We start from the raw sequence: 23,732 nt of genomic DNA, 5'->3' as shown, positions 1-23,732 counted from the left end.
CTTGGACCTGACAAATGCCAGCGGTTACTCAGTGCCTATGCCCACCTAACACTCTTCTGTCACTAATTTTGTGACACCCCCTACTGGTGAGAATGATGCATGTCAACACCTGGGCCCAGGGGACCTCCTAGTAAAAATAATTTTTCCATTATCATGAAGCAAAGGATGTCGGCATTGGGCTTCCAGGCCTCCAATTCTTGGGCAAGGCAAGAGTAGAGAAATGCAAAGACTTTCAGGAAGAGCCTGGCATACATTCATGCCGCCTCCTGGTTTTTGCACATGTCCTTCTCTCTGCCTGGAATACTCATCCCTGACTTCTCCCGCCTGGTGAACTCCTACACGTCCTTCAATGCCCAACTCTGCATCACCTTCTCCAGGAAGCCCTTCCTGACCTCCTGGTCTCTATCAGGTGGGCTCACACACGCTTCCCTCTCTCATGGCTCATGCCACTCTGGACTTGTGTCTTCCCCAACTAGCGGGTGAGCTCTTTAGGGAAGGACCTGTTTTATATTCCTTTCACTGTCCATAGTGCTAAGCTCAGGATCCAGCATAGAGCAGATATGCAGAATGTCTGTTGAATGACAGGTGCCCATGGCTCCCTCCCACACACCCACCAGACTGGACCACTTTCTTGCCTCCATGCCTTTACTCCTATGCTTTTCCACCCCTGAAGCACCCATCTTCTTTTCTTTGCCCCAGACTTTGAGACTAAATGTCACTTCCCCCAGGAAACCTTCCCATTGAATTTTCTTGGCCCATCTTGTGGCAATCATCATGTTTTCTCATGTTTTGGTTATTTATGTCCGGGTCTTTTTTCTCTCCTGCCAGATGTCCCAACCCTAGGTTAAGGAGGTGCCTGCATCGTCTCTGGCAGCCTAGTACCTGGCACATAGCAGGGCTCGGTGACTACTGGGTAAATGGACAGATGGATGGATGGGCGGGTAGCCATAAGTAATGTGTGAATTGAGAGGATCAACCCAAAATGCTACACCAATGCCAGAAAGGGAACAAACCTGGCGGGTTGGATGGGGGAAGATTCCACATGACCCTTGACTGAAGGGGCAAGACTGGGATTGGGATTCATACCCTGAAGTGGACGGGGTGATGACCTGAGCAGGTACCTCCTCAAGGGCAAAACTCATCATCCTAACTGTGCGTCTGTCCTGCTTTAAAGAGAATAAGCCATTTCTCTTCTCTCGGCCTTAGTTTCTATAGCTGTAAAATCGACAATTATTTCTCTCCTCTGTCATGATTCACAAATATTGGGGAGATTGTAAGGCTGCTTGAGACTGTGATGCGCTCTCAGCTACTCAAAGAGTCACTGCACCTGCCGCCTGCAGGTGTGCTGAAGCCCATAGCCCTCCACACCTCTCACCTGGATGGCTGTAGCAACCCCGTTCCCTCCAACCACTGTCCTTACCAAATGACCTTGACCTTCACGGCTCCCCTGCACTTACTTGCCCTGCAAAGGTCTGCACCTGCCCCAGCCACCCCAGGCTCCTCTCTTGAAGGCCAAGCCATTTCCTGCCTCAGGCCTTTTGTCCTTTCCCTAAGATTAGAATATTCTCTCCACACACACCTTCTTTTGCCAGTAAGTGAATAAATACCTGAAAAGTTATTAAAAGAAAAAGAAAACCATCACCTATTGTGTGGTGACTGCGACTCTGGCTCTATGCCACACTTCACACACATCCTCTCCTTGAATGCGCACAACGGTTGGTTTTCATTACGCCTCTTTTACACGTAGGTTCCTGGGTGGCACAAAGGGTTTGTACTTGACTACTTTCCTAAAGGTTGGTGGTTTGAAACTGCCCAGCAATGCCATGAAAGAAAGACCTGCCAATTGCTTCCATAAAGATTACAGCCAAGAAAACCTATGGATCGGTTCTACTCTGTAACACATACGGTCACCATGAGTCGGACTCAATGCCCAAGGGTTTTATTTTACAGGTGAAAAATCTGAGGTTCAAGGAGTTAGGTCACAGGGGAGTAAGCGGCAGAGCTGAGTTCTGGAACCCAGGCAGCTAGGCAGTAGCTGCTAGGGGACCTGTGAGAGGCTACTAAGGAACAGTTACCAGCAACAGCCCCAGGGGCCAGACACAGAGGCTGAAGGTGTTTACTGCTTCCCACCACCCTTCCCAAGAAGGGAGACATCATTTCTTCATGCCACTCCACCTCTCAAGCCTAGGCTGCTGCCTGCAGAGACCTCTTTTCCCAACATGCCCCCTGCCCATGACTGAGTGAGCAAGCCCAGTCTTCCCTGCTCAGCCTGGGGCCCCTCACCCCTCGCTTCTTTGTGAGCAGCAGATCTCCCGCATTCAATGCAGGGCCCCTCCCCAGCCAGGAATTGAAAACCCTGCCTGGCCCTTTAGGGGCTTACCCTGCAGTTGAGGTGATGGAAGTGCAGGCAAGATGCAACTTTAGTACAACTGAAAAATATATGCAACCTGTAATAATAATAATTAAACTGTGTAGGCAAAAGCTGGTGGCACAAGGGTTAGCATTTGGCTGCAAACCGAAATGTTGGTGGTTCGAACCCACCATCAACTCCACGGGAGAAAAGACCTGGTGAGCTGCTTCCTTAAAGGTTATATAGACTAGAAAACCATATGTGGCTATTCTCTGTCATATGGGGTCGCTATGAGTCCAAATAGACTCAACTGCACCCAAAAACAACAAGGCAAAAGGATCCAGTAGAGGCTCTCTGTCAGGGCTGAGGAACTGCAGAAGGGCCTGGGGAGGAATTAGACTCCAGCTTTAAAGATTCTAGCCCAATAATAAACCCAGTGAGAAATGGACAAGACCTTCCAAAGAAAACTATAGAACTTTACAGAAGAGCATAAAAGAAGACCAGGAATAAATGCAAATAAATAACCTGATCATGAATGGAAAAATGCAATATTATGAAAGAGGTCAATTATCCCTAAATTAACCCGTAATGTCAGTGTACTCTCAACTGAAGTCCCAAGATCATTTTTCATGGAATTTGATACGCTGACTCTTCAATTCATATGAAAGAGAAAATGCATGACAATAGCCAAAACAGTTTTGGAAAAATGGAATGAGGGAGCTGGTCCTATCAAAATATGTCATAAAACTATAGAGTAGATAACACAGTGTGTTGGTGTACGAATGGAGAAATTGAATGATTGGAATAAATTAGGGAGTCAGAAACAAGTCTGTGTATATGTGGGAATTGGTTTAGGATAAAAGAAACACATTCAGTCAGTTGGGAAATGGTGACTCATTCAGTAAATGGTGTTGGAACATCCACTGGGGGAAAAATGAATTTGGACCCCAGCCTACCTCACAATCATAAAATCCAGGTATATTAGAGACTTAAACATAAAAAACCATAAAATTATTAGATAAAATTTAACACATTGTGCTTAAGACTATTGGTAGGCAAGGCCTTCTTTAAAAAGACAAATGCAAAAAGAAAAAGCGAACAAAACCACCACCACAACAGATGAATACATTTGGCAACATAAATATATAAATATTTCATAAAACCATATGTTGTTGTTGTTAAGTGCCGTTGAGTCGGTTCCGACTCATAGCGACCCTGTGTACAACAGAACGAAACACTACCCGGTCTTGCGCCATCCTCACAGTTGTTGCTATGTTTGAGCCCATTGTTGTAGCCACTGTGCCAGTCCATCTCGTTGAGGATATTCCTCTTTTTCGCTGACCCTCTACCTTACCACACGTGATGTCCTTCTCCAGGGACTGGTCCCTTCTGATCACATGTCCAAAGTACATGAGACAAAGTCTCACCGTCCTCGCTTCTAAGGAGCATTCTGGCTGGGCTGTACTTCTTCCAAGACAGATTTGTTCGTTCTTCTGGCAGTCCATGGTATATTCAATATTCTTCACCAGCATTATAATTCAAAGGCATCAATTTTTCTTCAGTCTTCCTTATTCATTGTCCAGGTTTCGCTTGCATATAAGGTGATTGAAAATGTCACGGCTTGGGTTAGGCACACCTTAGTCCAAAGAGTGACATTTTTGCTTTTCAACTTTAAAGAGATCTTTTGCAGATTTGTCCAACGCAATGTGCCTTTTGATTTCTTGACTGCTGCTTCCATGGGCATTGATTGTGGATCCAAGTAAAATGAAATCCTTGACAATTTCTATCTTTTCTCCATTTATCATGATGTTGCTTATTGGGCCAGTTGTGAGAATTTTTGTTTTCTTTATGTTGAGGTGTAATCTGCACTGAAGGCTGTAGTCTTTTATCTTCATCAGTAAGTGCTTCATCAGTAAGTGTCATCTGCATATTGCAAGTTGTTAATGAGTGTCATGGACTGAATTGTGTCCCCCCAAAATATCTGTCAACTTGGCTAGATCATGATTCCCAGTATTGTATGGTTGTCTACCATTTGGTCATCTGATGTGATTTCCGGATGTATTGTAAATGCTATCACTACATTGTAATGGATTAGTGGCAGTTATATTGATCAGATCTACGAGATTTGATGGTGTCTCAAGCTAATCTCTTTTGAGATATAAACAAGAAAAGCAAGCAGAGAGACATGGGAACCTCATACCACCAAGAAAACTTCACCAGGAGCAGAGTGTGTCCTTTGGACCTGAGGTTCCTGTGCTGAGATGCTCCCAGACCAAGGGAAGACTGATGACAAGGACCTTCCTCCAGAGTCAACAGAGAGAGAAAGTCTCCCCCTGGAGCTGGACTGAATTCAGACTTCTAGCCTACTGGACTGTGAGAGAATAAAGTTCTCTTTGTTAAAGCCATCCACTTGTATTTATGTTACAGCAGCACTTGATGAACAAGACAATGAGTCTTCCACCAATCCTGATACCACATTCTTCATATAGTCCAGCTCCTCAAATTATTTGCTTAGCATATAGATAAAATAAGTGTGGTGAAAGGATACAACCCTGATGCACACCTTTCTTGATTTTAAACTACTCGGTATCCCCTTGTTCTGTTTGGAATATGTACAGGTTCTACATGAGCACAATTAACTGTTCTGGAATTCCCGTTTTCACAATGTTATCCATGATTTGTTATGATCTGCACAGCTGAATGACTTCGCATAGTTGGCTTAGTCATTTAGTGCTGCTATAACAGAAATACCTCAAGTGGATGGCTTTAACAAAGAGAAATTTGTGTGTGTGTGTGTGTGCTTTAGGTGGAAGTTTACAGCTCAAGTTAATTTCTCATACAAAAATTTATACACATATTGTTGTGTGACACTAGTTGCTACCCCTACAATGTGACAGCACCCTCCCCCTTTCCACCCCAGGTTTCCTGTCTCCATCCAACCAGCTCCTCTCCCTTCCTGTCTTCTCATCCTCCCTCTGGACAGGAGCCATCCCTTTGATCCCTGCTTGAACTAAGAAGCACATTCTTCATGAGTATTATTTTATGTTTTACAGTCTGGTCTAATCTTTGTCTAAAGAGTGGGCTTCAATAATGCCTATAGTTCTGAGTTAACAAAGCATCCAGGGACCATGGCTTCGGGGGTTACTCCAGTCTCTCAGTCAGACCATTAATTCCAGTCTTTTTACATGAATTTGAGTTCTCCACAGTTTTCTCCTGCTCCATCAGAGACTCTGTTCTGTTCCCTGTCAGGGTGGTCATTGGTGGTAGCTGGGAACCATCTAGTTCTTCTGGTCTCAGGCTGATGGAATCTCTGGTGTATGAGGTCCTTTTGTCTCTTGGGCTAATATTTTCCATGTGTCATTGGTGTTCTTCAGTCTCCTTTGCTCCAAGTGTGTTGGGACCAATTGCTGCCTCTTAGATGGCCTCTCACCAGCTTTTAATACCCCAGACGCCACTCACCAAAGTGAGACGCAGAACATTTTCTTAATAAACTTTGTTATGCCAATTGACCTAGATGACCCCTGAAACCATGGTTCCCAAACCCCAGCCCCAGCTACTCTGTCCCTCAAAGTGAAGTGTTCAGGAAACTTCTTAGCTTTTGGTTTAGTCCAGTTGTGCTGACTTTCCCTGTATTGCATGTTGTCCTTCCCTTCACCTAAGATGATTTTTCTCTACTATCTAGTGAATTCCCTTCTCTCTCCCTCCCCACCCTCATAACCATCAAATAATGTTTTCATCTGTGTTTAAATCTTTTCTTCAGTTCTTATGTTAATGGTCTCATACAATATTTGTCCTTTTATGACTGACTAATTTCACTCAGCCTAATCCCTTCCAGATTCACCCGTGTTATGAGATGTTTCACAGGTTCATCATTGTTCTTTATTGTTACATACCATGCACTGGGTAAATATGCAGCAAAAGACCTCTTTAAAATGTTGAAAAGCAAAGATGTCACCTTGAAGACTAAGGTGCGCCTGACCCAACCCATGGTATTTTCAATCACATCATATGCATGTGAAAGCTGGACAATGAATAAGGAAGACATAAGAAGAATCAACACCTTTGAATTGTAGTGTTGGTGAACAATATTGAATATAGGCCAGGCCAAGATGGCAGAGTTCACTGGGTTTAAGATGGTGGAGTAGTCAGATGCTTCCGGTGATCCCTCTTACAAAAAACACCAAAAAAAAAAAAAAAGTGAAATGATTATATTTATGACAAGCTAGGAGCCCTGAACATCAAAGGTAAAGTTAGAAAATGGACTAAGCAGCAGGGGGAGGGAGAGACAGTTCAGAAGCAGTAAGGAGCTGCTGGACCTGAATCACCAGGAACCCTCAGGCACCATTCCCTGGAGCAACCACCACAGGGCTGGCGGTAGCGTTCAGACGTGGTTTCCTCAGGAAGAGACAGCGAGCTGCACAGCCTATTCACACCTCCAGAAGCAGAGAAGGACAGCACTCTTAGCAAAAGCTAAGTACTTGTGTTTATTTTACCATGCCCCCAGCCCCCAAGCTGACGTCAGTGGCTGTCGATTTCCCTGGGCCTGAGATAGGCCCTGCTGTGCGTCCTGAGCCATTCTTCCAGCCCTGGAGAAGGAATAAATTCACAGTTTGGGGTAAAGATAATCTGCCAGCTCCACTAAGCTGGGGAGTTCAGGACAGAAGCAGCTCTTCTCCAGGCATAAACGGTCTGTGGACTTTGAATACTTTTCACCCCTGCATGGACCTGTGTGGCCCCATTTCAGGAGAAGAGGCCCTTGTTGGCAGACTGCAACTGTTTCAGCTATGCGGTGGAGAGGTGGGTGTTTGATGTTTGACATCACTTTGTCTATTAAATGGGGTCCTCACCTACCCACATCAGTGGCCTAAGGACTGGTGGCTCCACCATGTCACCTAGCAACCCACAACAGGGGTCCAAGGATAAGTGGTACCTGCCAGTCCTTACAACCAAAAGCACTGGGTGCCCATAGTCCGACTGCAGAACCCACCCACCTGTGCACCCTAGGGAACAGGGATGCGCTTTCCTCACAGACATTCGGGGGACAGTTGTCAGCCCCCTGCCTTGTTCAGAGCGTGACTCCCTGCTGCAACCAGATACCTGTACCTACACAAGTCACCCTTGCCGTTCTAAGGCTGTAGCACAGAGCCTGTACCACACACTTGATGACCAAACTACCTGGACAAGTAAGCTGAATCGATACAAGAAAAGTGAATGGACTCCTAGGCTTATATACCTGTTAACAGCTCTAGCCATCTGGTGACAGGATGTTAGAGCTTCAAAGGCAAAAACAATCAAGCTAGCTCACTCAAGCAGCCTATTTGGGCATATCAAAACAAAACAAAGCAAGAAGCTAGGATACAGTAAGCAAACATAAAATAAACTAATACAATAACTTATAGATGACTTGGAGACAAAAGTCAATATCAAATCACATAAAGAAGCAGACCATGATCACTTCAACAAGCTCTGAAACACAGAATCAAGGAATTTTCTGGATGAAGGTGCCTTCCTGGAATTACCAGATGCAGAATACAAAAGATTAATATACAGAACTCTTCAAGACATCAGGAAGGAAATCAGGCAAAATGCAGAAAAAGCCAAGGAACACACAGATAAAGCAGTTGAAGAAATTAGAAATGTTATTCAAGAACATAATGAAAAATTTAATAATCTGCAAGAATCCATAGAGAGACAGCAATCAAGAAATTCAGATAATTAACAATAAAATTACAGAATTAGACAGCTCAATAGAAAGTCAGAGGAACAGAATAGATGAAGTAGAAGGCAGAATTAGTGAGACTGAAGATTAAAAGCTTGACGCCAATATATTCAAAGACAAATCAGATAAAAGAATTAAAAAAAATGAAGAAACACTAAGAATCACGTGGGACTGTATCAAGAGAAATAATCTATGAGTGATTGGAGTACCAGAACAGGGAGAGATAACAGAAAATACAGATAGAATTGTTGAAGATTTGTTGGCAGAAAACTTCCCTGATATCGTCAAAGATGAGAAGATATTTATCCAAGATGCTCATCGAACTCCACATAAGGTAGATCTCAAAAGAAAGTCACTAAGACATATTATAATCAAACTTGCCAAAACCAAAGATAAAGAGAGGATTTTAAGAGCACCTAGGGATAAATGAAAAGTCACCTACAAAGAAGAGTCAATAAGAATAAACTCGGACTACTCAGCAGAAACCATGGAGGAAGAGGCAATAGGATGACTTATATAAAGCATTGAAGGAAAAAATTGCTAGCCCAGAATCATATATCCAGCAAAACTGTCTCTCAAATATGAAGGCAAAATTAGGACATTTCCAGATAAACAGAAGTTTAGGGAATTTGTAAAAACCAAACCAAGGGGGCGGAGCCAAGATGGCGGACTAGGCAGACGCTACCTCGGATCCCTCTTACAACAAAGACACGGAAAAACAAGTGAATCGATCACATACATAACAATCTACGAACCCTGAACAACAAACACAGATTTAGAGACGGAGAACGAACTAATACGGGGAAGCAGCGATTGTTTCCAGAGCCTGGAGCCAGCGTACCAGTCAGGTACGGCACAAGCACAGAGAGCTGCTCCACCCCCCTGAACTAACCCCAGGAGGGGGACCAGCCGGTTCCACGGGCGGCGTGGGATGCAGCCGGTAGGAGAAGTCCCCGAGAGGCAGTGACTGGTCCTGGAGCAGAAAGAGCAGCGTCCGAGCCGGGGAACCGTCCCACAGGGATTTGGACTGGACGCAGGTACGGCATAAACACGGAGAGTTGCTCCACCCCCCTGAACTAACCCCGGGAAGGGGACCAGCCGGGTCGCGGGGGCGGCGTGGGACGCAGCCAGTAGGAGAAGTCCCTGGGAGGCAGCGACTGGTATTGGAGCGGGGAGAACAGTGTCCCAGCCGGGACACTCGGGCACGGCACAAGCACGGGGACCTGCTCCACCCATCTGAACTAAACCCGGGAGGAGACCCAACTGGTTCTTAGAGGCGGCACGGCCACGCGACTGGAGGGACGAGAAGTCCCCGGGAGGCAGCGACTGATTTTGGAGTCGAGAGTGCACCGTCCCAGTAGGGGAGCCTTGACGCTGGGCGTGGGGCTGGAAGCAGAGGACCTGACCTTGACTCTAGCAGGCCAGACCCCCCAGGGGCAATCTCCACACAGCCAGCACACATAGGCGACGCGCCCCGCGGGAATCTCAGATATAATAGTCATTCCAAGCAAGACAAGCAACTCTGGATATATTCTGAGGTGCTACTCTCCTATCTCTCTGTTCCCTCCCCCACCCTCCCCAGGCGGCTTCATTAACATCTGAATAGCCTGAGCCAGAGGGAGAACTCTGATAGGGATCTGACTGCATTTTTTTTTTAGTGGATTTTCTGGAAAAACTAGTTTCCCAGTGATGGCTCGGAGACAACAATCCATATCAAACCACTTAAAGAAGCAGACCATGACAGCTTCTCCAACCCCCCAAACAAAAGAATCAAAATCTTTCCCAAATGAAGATACAATCTTGGAATTATCAGATACAGAATATAAAAAACTAATTTACAGAATGCTTAATGATATCACAAATGAAATTAGGATAACTGCAGAAAAAGCCAAGGAACACACTGATAAAACTGTTGAAGAACTCAAAAAGATTATTCAAGAACATACTGGAAAAATTAATAAGTTGCAAGAATCCATAGAGAGACAACATGTAGAAATCCAAAAGATTAACAACAAAATAACAGAATTAGACAACGCACTAGGAAGTCAGAGGAGCAGACTCGAGCAATTAGAATGCAGACTGGGACATCTGGAGGACCAGGGAATCGACACCAACATAGCTGAAAAAAAATCAGAGAAAAGAATTTAAAAAAAATGAAGAAACCCTAAGAATTATGTGGGACTCTATCAAGAAGGATAACCTGCGGGTGATTGGAGTCCCAGAACAGGGAGGGGGGACAGAAAACACAGAGAAAATAGTTGAAGAACTCCTGACAGAAAACTTCCCTGACATCATGAAAGACGAAAGGATATCTATCCAAGATGCTCATCGAACCCCATTTAAGATTGATACAAAAAGAAAAACACCAAGACATATTATCATCAAACTCACCAAAACCAAAGATAAATAGAAAATTTTAAAAGCAGCCAGGGAGAAAAGAAAGGTTTCCTTCAAGGGAGAATCAATAAGAATATGTTCTGACTACTCAGCAGAAACCATGCAGGCAAGAAGGGAATGGGATGACATATACAGAACACTGAAGGAGAAAAACTGCCAGCCAAGGATCATATATCCAGCAAAACTCTCTCTGAAATATGAAGGCGAAATTAAGATATTTACAGACAAACACAAGTTTAGAGAATTTGCAAAAACCAAACCAAAGCTACAAGAAATACTAAAGGATATTGTTTGGTCAGAGAACCAATAATATCAGATATCAGCACAACACAAGGTCACAAAACAGAACGTCCTGATATCAACTCAAATAGGGAAATCACAAAAACAAACAAATTAAGATTAATTAAAAAAAAAATACACATAACAGGGAATCATGGAAGTCAATAGGTAAAAGATCACAATAATCAAAAAGAGGGACTAAATACAGGAGGCATTGAACTGCCATATGGAGAGTGATGCAAGGCGATATAGAACAATACAAGTTAGGTTTTTACTTAGAAAAATAGGGGTAAATAATAAGGTAACCACAAAAAGGTATAACAACTCTATAACTCAAGATAAAAACCAAGAAAAACGTAACGACTCAACTAACATAAAGTCAAGCACTATGAAAATGAGGATCTCACAATTTACTAAGAAAAACGTCTCAGCACAAAAAAGTATGTGGAAAAATGAAATGGTCAACAACACACATAAAAAGGCATCAAAATGACAGCACTAAAAACTTATTTATCTATAATTACCCTGAATGTAAATGGACTAAATGCACCAATAAAGAGACAGAGAGTCACAGACTGGATAAAGAAACACGATCCATCTATATGCTGCCTACAAGAGACACACCTTAGACTTAGAGACACAAACAAACTAAAACTCAAAGGATGGAAAAAAGTATATCAAGCAAACAATAAGCAAAAGAGAAGAGGAGTAGCAATATTAATTTCTGACAAAATAGACTTTAGACTTAAATCCACCACAAAGGATAAAGAAGGACACTATATAATGATAAAAGGGACAATTGATCAGGAAGACATAACCATATTAAATATTTATGCACCCAATGACAGGGCTGCAAGATACATAAATCAAATTTTAACAGAATTGAAAAGTGAGATAGATACCTCCACAATTATAGTAGGAGACTTCAACACACCACTTTCGGAGAAGGACAGGACATCCAGTAAGAAGCTCAACAGAGACACGGAAGATCTAATTACAACAATCAACCAACTTGACCTCATTGACTTATACAGAACTCTCCACCCAACTGCTGCAAAATATACTTTTTTTTCTAGCGCACATGGAACATTCTCTAGAATAGACCACATATTAGGTCATAAAACAAACCTTTGCAGAGTCCAAAACATCGAAATATTACAAAGCATCTTCTCAGACCACAAGGCAATAAAACTAGAGATCAATAACAGAAAAACTAGGGAAAAGAAATCAAATACTTGGAAAATGAACAACACCCTCCTGAAAAAAGACTGGGTTATAGAAGACATCAAGGAGGGAATAAGGAAATTCATAGAAAGCAACGAGAATGAAAATACTTTCTATCAAAACCTCTGGGACACAGCAAAAGCAGTGCTCAGAGGCCAATTTATATCAATAAATGCACACATACAAAAAGAAGAAAGAGCCAAAAGCAGAGAACTGTCTCTACAACTTGAACAAACAGAAACTGAGCAACAAAAGAATCCATCAGGCACCAGAAGAAAACAAATAATAAAAATTAGAGCTGAACTAAATGAATTAGAGAACAGAAAAACAATTGAAAGAATTAACAAAGCCAAAAGCTGGTTCTTTGAAAAAATTAACAAAATTGATAAACCATTGGCTAGACTGACTAAAGAAATACAGGAAAGGAAACAAATAACCCAAATAAGAAATGAGAAGGACCACATCACAACAGAACCAAATGAAATTAAAAGAATCATTTCAGATTATTATGAAAAATTGTACTCTAACAAATTTGAAAACCTAGAAGAAATGGATGAATTCCTGGAAAAACACTACCTACCTAAACTAACACATTCAGAAGTAGAACAACTAAATAGACCCATAACAAAAAAAGAGATTGAAACGGTAATCAAAAAACTCCCAACAAAAAAAAGCCCTGGCCCGGACGGGTTCACTGCAGAGTTCTACCAAACTTTCAGAGAAGAGTTAACAGCGCTACTACTAAAGGTATTCCAAAGCATAGAAAATGACGGAATACTACCCAACTCATTCTATGAAGCCACCATCTCCCTGATACCAAAACCAGGTAAAGACATTACAAAAAAAGAAAATTACAGACCTATATCCCTCATGAACATAGATGCAAAAATCCTCAACAAAATTCTACCCAATAGAATTCAACAACATATCAAAAAAATAATCCACCACGATCAAGTGGGATTTATACCAGGTATGCAAGGCTGGTTTAATATCAGAAAAACCATTAATATAATCCACCACATAAATAAAACAAAAGACAAAAACCACATGATCTTATCAATTGATGCAGAAAAGGCATTTGAAAAAGTCCAACACCCATTCATGATAAAAACTCTTACCAAAATGGAAATTGAAGGAAAATTCCTCAACATAATAAAGGGCATCTATGCAAAGCCAACAGCCAATATCACTCTAAATGGAGAGAACCTGAAAGCATTTCCCTTGAGAACGGGAACCAGACAAGGATGCCCTTTATCACCGCTCTTATTCAACATCGTGTTGGAAGTCTTAGCCAGGGCAATTAGGCTAGACAAAGAAATAAAAGGTATCCGGATTGGCAAGGAAGAAGTAAAGTTATCACTATTTGCAGATGACATGATTAAATACACAGAAAACCCTAAGGAATCCTCCAGAAAACTACTGAAACTAATAGAAGAGTTTGGCAGAGTCTCAGGTTATAAAATAAACATACAAAAATCACTTGGATTCCTCTACATCAACAAAGAGAACACCGAAGAGGAAATAACCAAATCAATACCATTCACAGTAGCCCCCAAGAAGATAAGATACTTAGGAATAAATCTTACCAAGGATGTAAAAGACCTATACAAAGGAAACTACAAAGCTCTACTACAAGAAATTCAAAAGGACATACTTAAGTGGAAAAACATACCCTGCTCATGGATAGGAAGACTTAACATAGTAGAAATGTCTATTCTACCAAAAGCCATCTATACATTTAACGCACTTCTGATCCAAATTCCAATGTCATATTTTAAGGGCATAGAGAAACAAATCACCAATTTCATATGGAAGGGAAAGAAGCCCCGGATAAGTAAAGCACTACTGAAAAAGAAGAAGAAAGTGGGAGGCCTCACCTTACCTGACTTCAGAACCTATTATACAGCCACAGTAGTCAAAACAGCCTGGTATTGGTACAACAACAGACACATAGACCAATGGAACAGAATTGAGAACCCAGACATAGATCCACCCACGTATGAGCAGCTGATATTTGACAAAGGACCAGTGTCAATTAACTGGGGAAAAGATAGCCTTTTTAACAAATGGTGCTGGCATAACTGGATATCCATTTGCAAAAAAATGAAACAGGACCCATACCTCACACCATGCACAAAAACTAACTCCAAGTGGATCAAAGACCTAAACATAAAGACTAAAACGATAAAGATCATGGAAGAAAAAATTGGGACAACCCTAGGAGCCCTAATACAAGGTATAAACAGAATACAAAACATTACCAAAAATGATGAAGAGAAACCCAATAATTGGGAGCTCCTAAAAATCAAACACCTATGCTCATCTAAAGACTTCTCCAAAAGAGTAAAAAGACCACCTACAGACTGGGAAAGAATTTTCAGCTATGACATCTCTGACCAGCGCCTGATCTCTAAAATCTACATGATTCTGTCAAAACTCAACCACAAAAAGACAAACAACCCAATCAAGAAGTGGGCAAAGGATATGAACACACATTTCACTAAAGAAGATATTCAGGCAGCCAACAGATACATGAGAAAATGCTCTCGATCATTAGCCATTAGAGAAATGCAAATTAAAACTACGATGAGATTCCATCTCACACCAGCAAGGCTGGCATTAATCCAAAAAACACAAAATAATAAATGTTGGAGAGGCTGCGGAGAGATTGGAACTCTCATACACTGCTGGTGGGAATGTAAAATGGTACAACCACTTTGGAAATCTATCTGGCGTTTTCTTAAAAAGTTAGAAATAGAACTACCATACAACCCAGAAATCCCACTCCTAGGAATATACCCTAGAGATACAAGAGCCTTCATACAAACAGATACATGCACACCCATGTTTATTGCAGCTCTGTTTACAATAGCAAAAAGTTGGAAGCAACCAAGGTGTCCATCAACGGATGAATGGGTAAATAAATTGTGGTATATTCACACAATGGAATACTACGCATCGATAAAGAACAGTGACGAATCTCTGAAACATTTCATAACATGGAGGAACCTGGAAGGCATTATGCTGAGCGAAATGAGTCAGAGGCAAAAGGACAAATATTGTATAAGACCATTATTATAAGATCTTGAGAAATAGTAAACCTGAGAAGAACACATACTTTTGTGGTTACGAGGGGGGGAGGGAGGGAGGGTGGGAGAGGGTTTTTTATTGATTAATCAGTAGATAAGAACTGCTTTAGGTGAAGGGAAAGACAACACTCAATACATGGAAGGTCAGCTCAATTGGACTGGACCAAAAGCAGTTTCCGGGATAAAATGAATGCTTCAAAGGTCAGCGGAGCAAGTGCGGGGGTCTGGGGAACATGGTTTGCAGGGACTTCTAAGTCAATTGGCAAAATAATTCTATTATGAAATCATTCTGCATCCCACTTTGAAATGTGGCGTCTGGGGTCTTAAATGCTAACAAGCGGCCATCTAAGATGCAGCAATTGGTCTCAACCCACCTGGAGCAAAGGAAAATGAAGAACACCAAGGCCACACGACAACTAAGAGCCCAAGAGACAGAAAGGGCCACATGAACCAGAGACCTACATCATCCTGAGACCAGAAGAACTAGTTGGTGCCCGGCCACAATCGATAACTGCCCTAACAGGGAGCACAGCAGAGGACCCCTGAGGGAACAGGAGATCAGTGGCATGCAGACCCCAAATTCTCATAAAAAGACCAAACTTAATGGTCTGACTGAGACTGGAGGAATCCCGGTGGCCATGCTCCCCAGACCTTCTGTTGGCACAGGACAGGAACCATCCCCGAAGACAACTCATCAGACATGAAAGGGACTGGTCAGCGGGTGGGAGAGAGACGCTGATGAAGAGTGAGCTAATTATATCAGGTGGACACTTGAGATTGTGTTGGCAACTCTTGTCTGGAGGGGGGATGGGAGGATAGAGAGAGAGGGAAGCCGGCAAAATTGTCAAGAAAGGAGAGACTGAAAGGGCTGACTCAAGAGGGGGAGAGCAAGTGGGAGTAGGGAGTGAGATGTATGTAAACTTGTATGTGACAGACTGATTGGATTTGTAAACGTTCACTTGAAGCTTAATAAAAGTTATTAAAAAAAAAAAACCAAACCAAAACTACAAGAAATACTAAAGGGAGTTCTCTGGTTAGAAAATCAATAATATCAGGTATCAACCCAAGACTAGAACACAGGACAGAGCAACCAGATGTCAGCCCAGATAGGAAATCACGAAAACAAATGAAGAATAAAAAAATGTTCAAAACAGGGAAACAGCAATGTCATTATGTAAAGGAAGACAACATTAAAACAATAAAGAGGGACTAAGAAATGTAGTCATAGATCTTTCATATGGAGAGGAAGTCAAGGTGATATAAAGGAATAAAAGTTAAGGTTAAACTTAGAAAAATAGGGGTAAATATTAAGGTAACCACAGAGGAGATTAACAACCCTACTCATCAAAATAAAATACAAGAAAAAAAATAAAGACCCAGCAGAAACAAAATCAACAACAACGAATAAGAGGAAAAGGCACTATATAAAGATAAACTACTCAGCACAAAAAATTAAGTGGGAAAAAGAAACTGTCAAAAACACACAAAAAAAAGACATCAAAATGACAGCATTAAACTCAAACCTATCCATAATTATGCTGAATTAAATGGACTAAATGCACCAATAAAGACAGAGAGTGGCAGAATGGATAAAAAAACACCATCTGTCTATATGCTGCCTACAAGAGACACACCTTAGACTTAGAGACACAAACAAACTAAAACTCAAAGGAAGGAAAAAAAAATATCAAGCAAACAACAATCAAAAAAGAGCAGGAGTGGCAATATTAATTTCTGACAAAACAGACTTTAAAGTTAAATCCATCAGAAAGGATAAGGAAGGACACTATATAATGAGTAAAGGGACAATACACCAAGAAGATATAACCATATTAAATATTTATGCACCCAAGGACAGGGCTGCAAGATATATAAAACAAACTCTATCAGCATTGAAAAGTGAGATAGACAGCTCCACAATAATAGTAGGAGACTTCAACATACCACTTTTGGTGAAGGACGGGACATCCAGAAAGAAGCTAAATAAAGACACGGAAGACCTAAATGCCACAATCAACCAACTTGACCTCATAGACATATACAGAACACTCCACCCAACAGCAACCAACTATACTTTCTTTTCTAGTGCACATGGAACATTCTCTAGAATAGACCACATATTAGCTCATAAAGCAAGCCTTAGCAGAATCCAAAACATTGAAATATTACAAAGCATCTTCTCTGACCATAAGGCCATAAAAGTGGAAATCAATAACAGGAAAAGCAGGGAAAAGAAATCAAACACTTGGAGACTGAACAATACCCTGCTCAAAAAAGGCTGGATTATACAAGACATTAAGGATGGAATAAAGAAATTCATAGAATCCAATGGGAATGAAAACACTTCCTATGAGAACCTTTGGGACACAGCAAAAGCGGTGCTCAGAGGCCAATTTGTATCAATAAATGCACACATCCAAAAACAAGAAAGGGCCAAAATCAAAGAATTATCCCTACAACTTGAACAAATAGAAAGAGAGCAACAAAAGAAACCCACAGGCACCAGAAGAAAACAAATAATAAAAATTAGAGCTGAACTAAATGAAATTAAAAACAGAAAAACAATTGAAAGAATGAACAAGACCAAAAGCTGGTTTTTAAAAAAACTCAACAAAATTGATAAACCATAGGCCAAACTAACAAAAGAAAAACAGGAGAGGAAGCAAATAACCTGAATAAGAAATGGGATGGGCGATATTACAATAGACCCAACTGAAATTAAAAGAATCATATCAGATTACTATGAAAAACTATACTCAAACAAATTTGAAAACCTAGAAGAAATGGATGAATTCCTAGAAACACACTGCCTACCTAAGCTAACACAAACAGAGGTAGAACAACTAAATAGACCCATAATAAAAGAAGAGATTGAAAAGGTAATCAAACAACTCCCAACAAAAAAAAAGGCCCTGGTCCGGACGGCTTCACTGCAGAGTTCTACCAAACTTTCAGAGAAGAGTTAACACCACTACTACTAAAGGTATTTCAGAGCATAGAAAAGGATGGAATACTACCAAACTCATTCTATGAAGCCACCATATCCCTGATACCAAAACCGGGTAAAGACACCATAAGAAAAGAAAATTATAGACCTATATCCCTCATGAACATAGATGCAAAAATCCTCAACAAAATTCCAGGCAATAGAATTCAACAACATATCAAAAAAATAATTCACCATGACCAAGTGGGATTCATACCAGGTATGCAGGGATGGTTCAACATTAGAAAAACAATTCATGTAATCCATCATATAAATAAGCCAAAGACAAGAATCACATCATTTTATTAATTGATGCAGAAAAGGCATTTGACAAAGTTCAACACTCATTCATGATAAAAACTCTCAGCAAAATAGGAATAGAAGGAAAATTTCTTAACATAATAAAGGGCATTTATACAAAGCCAACAGCCAATATCACCCTAAATGGAGAGAGCCTGAAAACATTCCCATTGAGTTCGGGAACCACAGAAGGATGCCCTTTATCGCCACTCTTATTCAACATTGTGCCGGAAGTCCTAGCCAGAGCAATTAGGCTAGATGAAGAAATAAAGGGCATCCAGCTTGGCAAGGAAGAAGTAAAAGTATCTCTATTTGCAGATGACATGATCTTATACACAGAAAACCCTAAGGAATCCTCCAGAAAACTACTGAAACTAATAGAAGAGTTCAGCAGAGTACCAGGATACAAGATAAACATACAAAAATCAGTTGGATTCCTCTACACCAACAAAAAGAACATCAAAGAGGAAATCACCAAATCAATGCCATTTACAGTAGCCCCCAAGAAGATAAAATACTTAGGAATAAATCTTACCAGAGATGTAAAGGACTTACACAAAGAAAACTACAGTACACTCCTGCAAGAAACCAAAAGAGACTTACATAAGCGGAAGAACATACCTTGCTCATGGATAGGAAGACTTAACATTATAAAAATGTCTATTCTGCCACAAGCGATCTATACATTCAATGCAATTCCAATCCAAATCCCAAGGACATTCTTTAATGAGATGGAGAAACAAATCACCAATTTCATATGGAAGGGAAAGAGGCCCCGGATAAATAAGGCATTACTGAAAAAGAAGAACAAAGTGGAAGGCCTTACTTTACCTGATTTTAGAACCTATTATACCACCACAGTAGTCAAAACAGCCTGGCACCGGTACAACAACAGATACATGGATCAATGGAACAGAATGGAGAATCCAGACATAAATCCATCCACATACGAGCAGTTGATATTTGACAAAGGCCCCAAAACAGTTAAATGGGGGAAAACACAGTCTTTTTAACAAATGGTGCTGGCATAACTGGATATCCATCTGCAAAAAATGAAACAAGACCCATACCTCACTCCATGCACAAAAACTAACTCAAAATGGATCAAAGACCTAAATATAAAATCTAAAACGATACAGATCATGGAAGAAGAAAAAATAGGGACAACGTTAGGAGCCCTAATACATGGCATAAACAGTATAGAAAACATTGTAAAGAACGTAGAAGAAAAACTAGATAACTGGGAGCTCCTTAAAATCAAACGCTTAGGCTCATCGAAAGACTTCACCAAAAGAGTAAAAAGACCACCTACAGACTGGGAAAAAGTTTTTAGCTATGACATTTCTGATCAGCACCTGATCTCTAAAATCTACATGATACTGCAAAAACTCAACTGCAAAAAGACAACCCAATTAAAAAATGGGCAAAGATATGAATAGACACTTCACTAAAGAAGACATTCAGGTAGCTAACAGATATATGAGGAAATGTTCACGATCATTAGCCATTAGAGAAATGCAGATCAAAACTACAATGAGATTTCATCTCACTCCAACAAGGCTGGCATTAATCCAAAAAACACAAAATAATAAATGTTGGAGAGGCTGCGGAGAGATTGGAACTCTTATACACTGCTGGTGGGAATGTAAAATGGTACAACCACTTTGGAAATCTATCTGGCGTTTTCTTAAAAAGTTAGAAATAGAACTACCATACAACCCAGAAATCCCACTCCTCGGAATATACCCTAGAGAAATAAGAGCCTTCACACGAACAGATATATGCACACCCATGTTTATTGCAGCTCTGTTTACAATAGCAAAAAACTGGAAGCAACCAAGGTGTCCATCAATGGATGAATGGTTAAATAAATTGTGGTATATTCACACAATGGAATACTATGCATCGATAAAGAACAGTGACAAATCTGTGAAACATTTCATAACATGGAGGAACCTGGAAGGCATTATGCTGCGTGAAATTAGTCAGAGGCAAAAGGACAAATATTGTATAAGACCACTATTATAAGATCTTGAGAAATAGTATAAACTGAGAAGAACACATACTTCTGTGGTTACGAGGAGGGCAGGGAGGGAGGGTGGGAGAGGGTTATTTACTGATTAGTTAGTAGATAAGAACTGCTTTAGGTGAAGGGAAGGACAATACTCAATACACGGAAGGTCAGCTCAAATGGACTGGACCAAAAGCAAAGAAGTTTCCGGGATAAACTGAATGCTTCAAAGGTCGGTGGAGCAAGGGCGGGGGTTTGGGGTCTATGGCTTAAGGGGACTTCTAAGTCAATTGGCAAAATAATTCTATTATGAAAACATTCTGCATCCCACTTTGAAATGTGGCGTCTGGGGTCTTAAATGGTAACAAGCAGCCATCTAAGATGCATCAATTGGTCTCAACCCACCTGGATCAAAGGAGAATGAAGAACACCAAGGTCACACGATAACTATGAGCCCAAGAGACAGAAAGGGCCACAGGAACCAGAGACTTACATCATCCTGAGACCAGAAGAACTAGTTGGTGCCCGGCCACAACCGATGACTACCCTCACAGGGAGCACAACAGAGAACCCCTGAGGCAGCAGGAGATCAGTGGGATGCAGACCCCAAATTCTCATAAAAAGACCAGACTTAATGGTCTGACTGAGACTACAGGAATCCCAGCGGTCATGATCCCCAAACCTTCTGTTGGCCCAGGACAGGAACCATTCCCGAAGACAACTCATCAGACATGGAAGGGACTGGACAATGGGTAGGAGAGAGATGCTGATGAAGAGTGAGCTACTTGTATCAGGTGGACACTTGAGACTGTGTTGGCATCTCCTGTCTGGAGGGGAGATGGGAGGGTAGAGAGGGTTAGAAACTGGCAAAATTGTCACGAAAGGAGAGACTGGAAGGGCTGACTCATTAGGGGGAGAGTAAGTGGGAGTATGGAGTAAGGCGTATACATAAGCTTATATGTTACAGACTGACTTGATTTGTAAACGTTCACTTAAAGCTCAATAAAAATTATTAAAAAAAAAAAAAAGGGCATTTATACAAAGCCAATAGCCAACATCACCCTAAATGGAGAGAGTCTGAAAGCATTCCCCTTGAGAACAGGAAACTGACAAGGATGCCCTTTATCACCACTCTTATTCAACACTGTGCTGGAGGTCCTAGGCAGAGCAATTATGCTAGATAAAGGAATAAATGGCATCCAGACTGGTAAGGAAGAACTAAAAGTAACTCTATTTACAGATGACATGATCTTATGCACAGAAAACCCTAAAGAATCCTCAAGAAAACTACTGAAACTAATAGAAGAGTTCAGCAGAGTACCAGGATACAAGATAAACATACAAAAATCAGTTGGATTCCTCTACACCAACAAAAAGAACATCGAAGAGGAAATCACCAAATCAATACCATTTACAGTAGCCCCCAAGAAGATAAAACACTTAGGAATAAATTTTACCAGAGACATAAAAGACCTATACAAAGAAAACTATAAGATAGTACTTCAAGAAACCAAAGGAGACCTACATAAGTGGAAAAACATACCTTGCACATGCATAGGAAGACTTAACATCGTAAAAATGTCTATTCTACCAAAAGCAATCCATAGATACAATGCAATTCCAATCCAAATTCCAATGACATTGTTTAATGAGATGGAGAAACAAATCACCAACTTAATGTGGAAGGGAACGAGGCCCCGGATATGTAAAGCATTACTGGAAAAGAAGAACAAAGTGGGAGGCCTCACACTACCTGATTTTAGAACCTATTATACCATCAAAAAACCCTGGTGATGTAGTGGTTAAGTACTACAGCTGCTAACCTAAAAAAGGTTGGCAGTTCGGATCCGCCAGTTGCTCCTTGGAAACTCTATAGGGCAGTTCTACTCTGTCCTATAAGGTTGCTATAGGGTCGCTATGAGTCGGAATCAACTCGACGGCAGTGGGTTTGGTTTATTATACCACCACAGCAGTCAAAACAGCCTGGTACTGGTACAACAGATACATAGACCAATAGAACAGAATTGAGAATCCAGACGTAAATTCAACCACCTATGAGCAGCTGATATTTGACAAAGACCCGAAGTCCATTAAATGGGGAGAAGACAGTCTCTTTAACAAATGGAGCTGGCATAACTGGATATCCATCTGCAAAAAAATGAAACAAGACCCATACCTCACACCATGTACAAAAACTAACTCAAAAATGGATCAAAGACCTAAATATAAAATCTAAAATGATAGAGATCATGGAAGAAAAAATAGGGGCAGCACTAGGAGCCTTAACACATGGCATAAACAGTATACAAAACATTACTAACAATGCACAAACACCAAAGAGAAACTAGAAACTGGGAGCTCCTAAAAATCAAACACCTATGCTCATCCAAAGACTTTACCAAAAGAATAAGAAGATTATCTACAGACTAGGAAAAAATTTTTAGCTATGACATTTCTGATCAGTGTCTGATCTCTAAAATCTACATGATGTTGCACAAACTTAACTACAAAAAGACAAATAACCCAATTAAAAAATGGGCAAAGGATATGAACAGGCACTTCACCAAAGATGACATTCAGGTAGCTAATAGATACATGAGGAAATGCTCACAATCATTAGCCATTAGAGAAATGCAAATCAAAATTACAATGAGATGCTATCTCACTCCATCAAGGCTGGCATTAATGCAAAAAACACAAAATAATACAACCAATGACTGACCTGACAGGGAACACAACAGAGAACCACTGAGGGAGCAGGAGAGCAGTGGGATGCAGACCTCAAATTCTAGTAAAAAAACCAGACTTAATGGTCTGACTGAGACTAGAAGGACCCCGGAGGTCATGATCCCCAGACCTTCTATTAGCCCAAGACAGGAACCATTACCGAAGCCAACTCTTCAGACTGAGATTGGACTGGACTATAGGATATAAAATGATACTGGTGAGGAGTGAGCTTCTTGGCTCAAGTAGACACATGAGACTATGTGGGCAGCTCCTTTCTGGAGAGGAGATGAGAAGGTAGAGAGGGACAGAAACTGGCTGAATGGACCAGAAATAGAGGGTGGAGAGGAGTGTGCTGTCTCATTAGGGGGAGAGCAACTAGGATTATATAGCAAGGTATATATAAATTTTTTTTTATGAGAGACTGACTTGATTTTTAAACTTTCACTTAAAGCAAAACAAGACAAAGGAATATTGAATATACTGTGGACTGCACTGCCAAAAGAACAAACAAATCTTGGAAGAAGTGCGGCCAGAATGCTCCTTAGAGGCAAGGATGGCGAGACTGCGTCTTACATACTTTGGACATGTTGTCAGGAGAGATTTGTCCCTGGAGAAGGACATCATGCTTGGTAAAGTAGAGAGTCAATGAA

This window comes from Loxodonta africana, chromosome 3, assembly GCF_030014295.1.
Source record: "Loxodonta africana isolate mLoxAfr1 chromosome 3, mLoxAfr1.hap2, whole genome shotgun sequence".
NCBI classification, from domain to species: Eukaryota; Metazoa; Chordata; class Mammalia; order Proboscidea; family Elephantidae; genus Loxodonta; species Loxodonta africana.
This window is presented reverse-complemented; position numbering follows the sequence as displayed.